An 11,040-nucleotide genomic window follows, 5' to 3' on the forward strand; every position below is an offset into this window, starting at 1 on the left:
CCGGTTTTATTTATTTATTTGTATTATTTTTTCATTCGGTCAAGTTAATATTGATTGAAATCCATCGTTAAAGAAAACCAGTCAACAATGGTTTTTATGGTAAAATTATTTTAATTTATACCATTTTTTTACACAAACAGCCCCTCGCCTCACTTTTTTTCTATTATATGTATGCAATTTTGATCTTCAATTTTATATATGGATGTATATGTACGTAAATAAACTAATTAATTTAATTTAAGTATTCACACATATACATATCGTTCATTTACTACATGACTGGTATAACTCATCGTTACGAGAAAAATGAAATCTACACAGAGGGAAAAACAAATACAGGGTGCAAAGTAGATACATGATGCAACGTTGTCAACATTGCAACAATTCGTTGTCGCAATCTAAATTTTATACACGACGTGGTAAGCGAGACGGTTCGTGAGCTGGACCAAATTAAAAAATGGTATTTTATATATTTTTTTGTTTGTTTTGTTTTGAAACAAAATATTCAATATGGGGTATCGTTTGAAAGAGGTTTTAAAGCCGTTTATGTCCTCAAGTTATGTATGGACATAACTGTGACATCTATATGAAAAAATGGAAAAAGTGGTCGTTCTAGTTTCTGGATATCTTAACAGCTATATATGCATATGAATGTCTTAAAGGGCGTCATGAAATAACTCCCCACGAAATAACTCCAAAGAAATGAAATAACTCCCTAAATTTGGGGACTTATTTCATTTTGAAATAATTCCCCAATTTAAAAATAAAAAAAGCCCAAACGAAATGAAATAACTTCCTAAATTAAAATGAAAAAATACCCCATTTTGGGGATTCATTTCATATGAAACAAACCCCTAATTTTTAAATGAAATAAGTTCCCATTTAAAAATAACAAATTATGGAACAAGTCGGTCTTAGTGACATTTCTAAAAAAGTAGGTCGATCATACTTTCAAGTGGGGCTTAATATTTATATTTCATAAATAACCTCCCCATTTTAAATGTGAAATAAACCCCCCCAAAAAAAAAAAAACGAATTAAATCCCAAAATTTCGTTGTTTTTGCTTTCTGAACAAATCTTTAGGGAGTTATTTCATTTTTATTTTGGGGAGTTATTTCATGACGACATCTTAAAGGAAGGTCAATAGAAACAGCCACCTGAATGCAATGCTGATAAATCGGCCCTAAGACTGAGAGAGTTAGAGTTAAGAAAAACAATTTTTTATATCGATATGTAATAGATTACAAATAATAGAATTTATTAGAAATTTATTTATAACAAATTGAATAAAAATAAATTCATCCATGCAGGAAATGCAACTAGTACCAAACTAGTACCAAAATCACTAATACTAGTTTCCAACTATAAACCTTCTATATCATCTTAATACTCAAATTAACATTGAGTGTGTTTGAAAAATTACTAGTAAAATTATTTCTCGACTGAAACTAGTACTCTTACCCAATTGGGTTCTTTAGAACCAGTTTGTTATTAGTACTAATATTCACAAAAAGTTTTCATATTTAGTGGTTTTGCTCCTTTTTAATCCTCCTATGTGGTTTCATTTAGAAATTACTACCCAACCAGTTATTTATAAGCTTTTATTCACAAAAATACCAAAAAATTTAAATAAAAATTGTTATAAGTAAATACATTTTCTTAATATTCCAAATTAAAGTTCGAAAAAATTCTGATAATATCCTTATTAAAAATATTTGCCATACGATAAAACAAATATTAAACTTACACAGCGAGCTACTCTGATTTGAAAAGACATATTTTGAAAATATTTTCTATTTGCTTAAAAAAACGTTTAAAAATTATATTTAAATAATTTAAGAAATTTTTTTTTTCAACACATGTCACAGTAAAAATCAGTCTACAAGTGAGGACCTTCAACTACTTCTATTACTAGTACTAGTGTCTGCTGTTCTAATATTAGTACCAATGGAATTAAGACAATTATCGCTTCATTTCCTGCAGGGCTATTATTCAAAATAAATATTATTCTATCAAAGTTAGTTCAATATGATATAATTAAGAGTCGAAAAATTATTTCTATTTTTATATTTTCTATAGTTGTTTGTTTCATTACTTTCCTTTTGTTTGGTCAAGCGGTATATAAAACATTTTCATTTTGTTTTAATATTTAAATCACTTTAATGGAGTATGGTTTTATTTATTTATTTACTTTTTATTTTATTTGGTACATACAAACATACATATATTTCATTTTTGCATTAAATTTAAAAACAAAAGCAAACAAGAAAAAAATCTTCAGTTGAAATGCATTTTATGCTGTTTCACTGAAATACCAAAGTGTAAACTTTCTTTGGATTCCAATATTTTTCATTTGTTATTTCTTTGGCACTAGACGATAAATTTGGTTTATCATGATGTTTGTAACAAATTAAAATGCTTCTAAAGAAGAGAAAACAATTCTCATTTTTCAATGCTGGGATTTTGTATTAAATATATATTATTAATATATTATTTTAGTCAAATTACTTAAAAAAGGAACATAAAAATCAGAATAACTTCAGAAAAAAGGTCAACCCTTCCACTTCAGGTCTTGGATGTTCTGGTTTTGCTGAGAATGTACGTTCGAGGTGCCCAAAAATATCTACTAATTCTGTTTGGATAGATCTTTTTGTAATAATAAGGGACTTAATCGTTTCGAGATGAAAAGTAATCATATAATGATTAATATATTTTATCATCATATATAAGCCATGTTATGAAATACACTATATATGTATTTATATGGGTACTTTAAATTCGACCCAGCGGTATGGAAATTTCATTGTTGTTTTCCTTTTTGAAAATTTTCCATACATTTATGTATGTTCTTGCCGAACTTGAGTAAAATTCTTTTAGCAACTTCTTGCAGAGTATGTTGTTTTCATTTTTTTGTTCATTCTTCTTGTTGCAAAGTTTTAACTGAAAAATTTGTTTAATTTTTTTTGCATTCGTTTCTTAGTTGGATTTTTTTGTGTAAAATTCGAGTTAAATTTGTTTGTAATAAAAGCAAAAAATAGCTTGAAATGAATGACGATTTATGCAAAGTTTTTGATAAATTCATTTTTGTTTATTGACGTTATATAGTGACATTCGAAAAATTGATTTGTCATGTTTAAATTGCCTTTATAATAACTTACGACACACGTGGATACTTGTATGTTTATGAAATATGTAACTAAAACCATATGGTATCAAAATGTGACCTCTACTCCTAAAATCGGTGTCTTTCGTTTTGGATGAAATTTGAATTAAAATAGCTATTTTAACTCCGTTGGACATTTTGCTAGGACCAATGGTAAAAAATTACACTGATTTGAATAAAACCCTCTAAGTACGGCAGTACTTAGAGGTACGGCAGTTTTTTAACGATAAAGCGGAGCCGGTCTAAAGTACATACAAGGCTAAATTTAATGAAATATTTCCACTTAAACCTATTGGGTGTTTATTCATTATAAATTTTTGAAAAACAAAAAAATCTGTAATCGTAGTAAAAACTAACTTAATATTCCAAAATAACAAAATGAAAAGCTTGAGTAAAAACACGAAGAAAAACAAATAACGAAAATAAAAAACGACAAAAGTTTTCCTTTTGCATTATTAATGTATTTAAACATATAAATACAAAATAGTAAATACGAGTATAAAAAACTTTTAAACATTTAAACCAATTTAAAACTATTATTGGTCTGGTAAAAAATTCATACACACACGCATACATAACCCAACAGTTCGTGGCGAATGTGTAATTACAAAATTAGCATTATGACTAGCAATTCTTTTATATGTAAATGTGTATGTGCATGGCTTAGTTGGAAGTCAATTGATCATACACATATACAAACATAATTGTTATTTTTTATATAGACAAACCTTTGATAGGTTACGTAACTACGTCCTAAGGGGAAAAAACTAAAAGGGATACACATTGACTCCTTGTAAATCTGGTAGGAAACAACAAAGTTGTCGAAATTAAAAACTAGTGGGATGAGATGAATGAGATGGAAATTATACAAATGATGGTTGTGGTGGCAAATATAATGACAACAAGAACAAAAATAGTTAAATGCATTGAAATTTTCTAAGAAGTGGAGAGGAGAAGTGAACTCTTTTCCACACTTATTTTTGTTTGTTTGCTTTTGTTTTTATTATTTTTGGTTAAGTCCGTAATGCGAAAATGAATGAATTTTTTTGTTTTCCTTTTTTGGCTGGTGAAAAGATAAAATGTGATTTGACCCAATTTACGCATGCATGGAGTATCCGAGAGAAACTCTACAATCTACAAATTTAAGGTGAATAAAAAAAGGGAGTAGAACAACCCCAAAAGTAAAAAAATAAACAAACAACGGTGCATATTTAAGAAATAAAAAATCAACACAAATTTTATTTCATTGTGCTTTTTATGAACAGATTCCCAAAATGTCAAAAATAAATGTAATTATATAAACATGTGTTATTTAAAAAAATCAGAGCTCAACAAAAATTAGCTTTGTAAAGCACCATTCGACTCGGAATTAGTTTCTGTGTGAAGTGTCATTCCGTTTGTATTTGTTTTTTTTTTAACAAATAAAGAGTAACTTTTGACTCAAAGTACTCGCACTTTAGCTCGAAACAAAACATTACTTTTAAAAAAATCGTAAATGGGACAAGAAAACTAAATTTTCTTTTTAAAAATATTTCATTTCATAAAAGTATTTATTTTATTTTATTTTTTTATAACAATTTTTTTTTATGTAATTACAATTTATTAACGTAATTATTCGAACAAAGTGTTTATTTGTTCAAATAATTGAATAATTTTACAGTCTTATTCATAAACTTTTATCAAAGGTTTATAAATCAAATTTTCATACAAAATGCGTTCTATAAACCTTTGATAAATGTTTATGAATAAAATATAATTGAATATCGTCGAATCTGAATATCTACTTGTTTTTTGTTCGACGATAACCAAAACATTTAAAGTTACAAATTCAAAACCAGCTATATAGTAATTTTTTATGTTTATTAATCTAGTCTCTTACTCAATGCTCCATTAACAAGTTATTTTATCATTAAATCTGGAATGGTTTTTAAACAAATGTAAAAATCAATATTTCTTTAAAAAAAATTAAAAACTAGGCGACTAGGTTTAGAACTAGAAAATAATTCCTTATTAGAAACACTCTATAGACAATTGCTATATTATATTTATTACGAAGTAATGTTTGAAATAACTACATCACATACAATAATCATTAATATAGTCGCCAATAGAAAAAAAATTGTGTTACACATTTATTCACATATTAGGAATGATATTTTGATTGGCGTTAGGAGCGATAATGTTTCATAATACTAAAATTTACTTAGTATTATTTACTTGAAATGGAATTTTAATAAAAACTTCTGATCATCAATCAAACTGTTTAATATAACTGACACAAAACAGTGTTTCATAATTGAAGGAAATAATTCCAGACGATTTCTTTAGTTTATTCACAAAGTTTTTAATTAATGGTGGATTTATTTACTAATAATTATTAAGATCTTGATTTTCGATGGTCTTGAAAATCGAAGATACCTAGAAAAAACTTACATTGAAAAGTATTGAGTTAAAATAAAACCTCTTTTCACTATTTCTTTATTATAATTTTAACACGGTGATAACATTGGAGGCAAGTAGTTCTACGCTCACTTACAAATATGGAATAAGAAAAGTAATAAAACATAACCAGTGAGAATATGAACTAAAGATTTTGGTTTATTCTACTCAGTGTACCACTTCTTAACAATTTTATTGAGCGTCAAACAATGGTTTATAGACACAAATTTAATTTTGTTAAATCAAATAAAAGGTGCAAACAAAATGACAAAGCCAAAAATAGAATGGTATTGCTGTAATACTTCAAAGTAATGCAGGCGGTAAGTAGTTGTCGTTGTAGCCCAGAAAAAATATAAAATAACATTTATCACCATTTCAAAAGTAACACTAAGTGATTTTTGTTTACCTCCTGTGAAAGTGATGTTTATAGACGTCCAAGCTAAAAGTATCCATTTTTTTAAATTTAAAGCATATTTTTTTGTACTGATTTTTTTTTAATTAAGCCCATTTTATTTTGGATTGGATTGATAAATGCGTAAAATTTCACTTCCTAATAACTTCAAAAATTTTAATGTTTAAAATTACTCTCTGAGCATGACTTTAGATGTAGTGAATTTGGAATCCACTAAAAAGGACGTCGCTTCAGGTCTTTTTCAGTTCATCCATGGAGTAAATTCTGCTTCTTTGGAAGCTTTTTTCCCAGTTTGTTGGGTATGTGTGTATTTGTATTAAACTGTCAAGTTTTGTTTTTTTATTATTATTCCCGAACTAAAATTACGAATATGGAGAATTCCATGTCAATAGACGAAGCGTTTCTAATAAAATAGTTGACAACGCTTATTATTCATGTTCATTAAATTTATGCATATTCATCAAATTTAATTTTTTAATAATTCAATATCAAATGCTATGGGAGATGATTCTCCAACTATTGCAAGTTAATATTATACATTATTAAATAAGAGAATTATAATAGTTTTTGATTAAAAAATAAGCAGGATCAATTTTAAACATTTCGGTCTATTTTTAAATCGAATTACATTATTCATTGAGTAATTTTTTAGACTTAAGATGACTCTACTAACTTACAAGCTGAAATATCAAAAATAAAAAGGGAAATAAAAAGGCACTATCGGATATCTAAAAATAACAAGTAAGAAATTATGATTAGTTTCCATTATAATGCATTTGACTTGATTTGTACCAAGCCTCCGATATATTTAAGCAATTTATTGTTAAAAAAAAACTAATTTTCTGAAAATTGCTTTATATGGGGGCTTTCCCCAAGCCCCCTGTTTAAGGCGATCATCATAAAATTTGCAGGATGAATTTACGGTTACATAAAATGTATTTATGCTGAATTTCATTATGGCACTAGTATTTTTAAGCGAAGTCATTTTTTTGAAAAGAAGGCTTTGTAAGGGGGCTTGGGTCAAAAGAGGCCGAAATTCAACAGGATCTTCAAGGCTAGTATAAGACTTAGTTTTGCCGCTTTTTGTCGATATATGAGCTACTAGGGGCAAACCCAATATACCTTCCCCACTAAAGTGGTGTGAGGTATAAAAAGGACAATAAATAGTCATTGATAGTATCGGATATGTGTATATCAGAATCTATACTGTTAGTCAACCTGTTAATAAGATAGCGAGATGATAATTCTCTTATTTGGGTAAGAGGACACGATATATAACTTGAAATAATATTGCTGATAGATTGGCAAAAGCTGAACCTACGTAGTGTTTCCAATTAAAAACCTTATATCATATATTCAGCTCAAGACGGTGGGTCACATGAGTGGTGTATCTGGAAATCACTGCATTTCAATAACTATTTTATTATTTTTAGTACCTTGAATTAATTTGTTTCCAAAAATTTCACAAAACACTTATGGGAAAGCTTTCTGTATTAGTAAATACTTAATGCATTCATATTGTAATACGAGAATGAAAATGTTATTTTTGTCGGTAAATTATTAAGATTTTTTGAAAATTTATTTATATTTAAAATCCCGGAATTCTGATTTCGGGATTCATTTAAAAATACCGAATCCCGGGATTTTTAAAAATCAGTCCCGATTGGCATCCCTAGTTAACATGGATGTTAGAATTATTCCAATGAAAATTTTCCTCACCAAATGCAAAATATTATGTAAAATATAAAGATTTTAGCTATATTTTCTTAAATATACGATTTTTTTTAATCATTGTTAGTATTTTATATAACAGGTTCTAAAACCCTTTAGTGAAAGTTCGTCCTAAAAATTGAACTTACTGTTAGATTTTTTTATGACCACCCATATTATCATATGGATCCCATAGTTGTTGAAGTTTCTGAGATATTCAACTTTAAATTCATATTTTGGATGTAGGCGTGACACCTCACCCCCTTTAAATTTCAAAATACAAAGTAGCCTATAGTATAGAAAACACTGTAAAAATTTCATGGGTTCAGCAGTTTAGGAGTCTATAGACTTCAAAAAACCCACAAATAATAATCAAGTTATATTTCATATTAAAAACCTAACAGCCTTTACAGAATCACCTCCAAATTTCATTTATACAATTTTTTATCGAATGACAATTTTAACACATCTTTATACTATAGTTATTGTTATGTCTCTAGGAGATTTAAGTAGTTCTGCAAAAATTTCAAGGGCTAAATAAGTCACACTTAAGTTTAAATATGTAAATGCGTCAAAACGTTAATGTATTGTGCCAAAACTTTAATGTTTTGTAGAAACTTTTAATTCTCATTGAGTTTATAAAAGTAATTTAGAATTAGCATTTTCAATTTTCATAAAATTCAACGAAAAGTAAATGCTTATTCTTTAATTATAAATTTGTATGCTCAAATTTTGAGCATTTTTGAGCACAATAAACTTAAGATTGGAAGAAACTTATTTTTCCCAAAAATCATATAGTTTATAATGAACAATTTTTGGACTAATACTTTTCGATCGTCCTGGATTGGCAAACAACAGTCATCGCTTTTCATACCAATGAATAAATCCATATTCACTACATTTATAAACCCAATAAAATCCGTGACCAAAATTATTGGTCTATAAACTAAATAAGAATACAAATTAGACATTGCTCCTGGTTTAAGAATCTCTGATATAACATTGAAATGTTTTATATCTATTTTCTCTTAATTATTATTTTTTTTTTATTTAAATGTAACTTTAAGTAGTGTGTACTTACTCTTAATTACCCAACGAAAAGTATTATACTTTGAATATGTATAAAAATATTTTGTTGATATGCTGCCGTTGTAGTTTTTGTTGCTTCGCTGTAGTATTTAATGTAGTAAGTAGTAATGCATAGCAGCAGTATGTAGTAGCAGTTGTGTCTGTTTTTTTTTTACAGTAGTTTTGTTAACCGGGTGATCACTGTTTCAGACAGAGAAGAGACGAAGTTGTAGTAGAGTTTTTGCAGATATTTTCATTAAATATGTATGAATTTTCAACTATACAAGGTGTGTATGTAAGTAGAGGTAAGTAGTGAGTATTCGCATGCATGACATGCCATTTTTGCTGATGCGTTTATTTTTGTTTTTAATCTTTTAACGCTTATTTAAGTTGTTTTACTCCTTTTATTCAGTTGTTGCTGTTGTTTATTTATTATCTGTTTTTTTTTTTTTTGCTGTAACTTTTTTATGTTTTATTCATACAAACTACATATTTATTTTGAAGACATGGTGTTGTACTAATTAATGATGGCATGTTTAACATACACAAGCAAATACGAATCCAAGAGCATACAAAAATTTAAGAAAAAATAATAATAAGTACTGTGAATAATATCTAGCATTATAAAATGTTGTACATTTTTAGACTGTTCGGAATGAAATATATGATTTAAAACAACATCAACTTTTAGACAAAAATGTGTAAAACATAAATCAGAAAAATTTCAATTTAAAAGAAGCTAATCGGATTCCTTTACTTTAGAAAAGTTTTAGAATAATAAATAAATATAATTTCTTAATTGTTTGTCTCGATAAGTGATTTAGAATATTTTCACTCAAATATTCAACGGCAAACCAAGCTTGAATAAATCAGTGGAAATATCTTTCCTAATTTTCTTCAAAAATGGAAAATCAAATTTTTTTCAGAATGAAAGCACTTTAAATTTTTAACGTGAAATTAACAAAAGTTTAAAGTTATTATTTTTTTTAATTATTATATAATTCCACTTTCGATCGGAATAGAATTCCGTCGGTATGAATGATGTCGTCATTTGAAATTGATTTCTTGTATTAATTTAATTTTTAGTGTTGCTATGTGAATATGTATGTAGATTTTAATTTTCAGGTTATGACATCTGTATTTAGACCGTAAAATTTTATATATTTAAAATATTGCCACTCTCAAAAAAAAAAAAAAAACTCAATTGTATTTCACTATTTAAATTTTTTGTAAATCAAATTTGTTTTGAATTTTTTGGTTTTGAATTTATTTTTTAAATTAAGACAATTTTTTGTCATTATTATTTCATACCCCTTAATTTTTCACTACAGAATTATTTTTGAAACAAATTCATGTTTATTCATTATTCCATCTAAGTATAATTTAATCAATTAAGGTTTAAAATTAGTCTCTTTGACTAAGGAAAGGGCTCTAAGCAGGTCAAACATTTTTTCCAGTTTTTTAGCATTCATAGTTAGATTTGACTTATTTCTACCCACTCTAAGGTTTAAAATTCGACACATACGAAGAGTCAACTGATACATATCATGACTATTTCATCATCACATCAAGCGAGGATGATCTTTTTAGTACATATGTATTTAATATTGTATTTTTGATATGGGTACGTATCTGTACCTTAGGTACGGAGAGCTTAGTGAACATTTATTTCATATCAGTAGGTGAGCAATACGCGAATATTGAAAAAAATTCTTTAAAAAATGGGAAACTTCATTTCACAACATATAAATGACACCATGCTCATGACAAACATTGTTGTCTTAATTCCACTCGTACTAATACTAGAACAGCAGACACTATTATTAATTGCCTTAATTCCGCTAGTTCTAATTCCCTTACTAAGGGAATTGAAAGCGATATACATATATATAGCTATACCCACATACATTTAATTCATGTATGTGGTGCCCGATATTATCTAAATGTTTATATGAATTTAAAGATTCTTCATTTAAAATTTGAAAATTCTACCTCTAAAATTTCTTAATTTTTTTATTTAATTCATGAGGGGGCTTTAAGATCTATTATTCTCCTATTATTTTCCTAGATAAACAATAGTGGTTTAGCTTTGTCCATCCGACTTGTAATCAAACTACAAGTCGAAATTTTCCAGATAATTCGATGCAAATAGGCAGATATGTTTCATTTTACCCAAAGACGAAGTTGTTTGAAAATGGTAGTCCGTACTGTACTCCTCGAATAGGGATTTGAAGCTCCTAATAATGGC

The 11,040-nt window shown here is 27.4% G+C and overlaps 1 protein-coding gene across 2 annotated transcripts in view; it reads right to left on the reverse strand.

Annotated features, from left to right (window-relative positions):
* Nucleotides 1-9,385, reverse strand: part of LOC111686417 (lachesin) — a 91,801-nt gene extending 82,416 nt beyond the window's left edge. Inside the window, exon 1 of one of the 2 annotated variants that reach the window (XM_046954229.1) lies at nucleotides 8,806-9,385. The gene's annotated coding sequence lies outside the window, so the exon portion shown is untranslated. The remainder of the gene's footprint in view (nucleotides 1-8,805) is intronic. The other variant, XM_046954236.1, reaches the window with a different exon arrangement.
* Between the last annotated feature and the right edge of the window lie 1,655 nt (nucleotides 9,386-11,040).

Source organism: Lucilia cuprina, chromosome 2 (assembly GCF_022045245.1).
Source record: "Lucilia cuprina isolate Lc7/37 chromosome 2, ASM2204524v1, whole genome shotgun sequence".
In the NCBI taxonomy this organism is placed as follows: domain Eukaryota; kingdom Metazoa; phylum Arthropoda; class Insecta; order Diptera; family Calliphoridae; genus Lucilia; species Lucilia cuprina.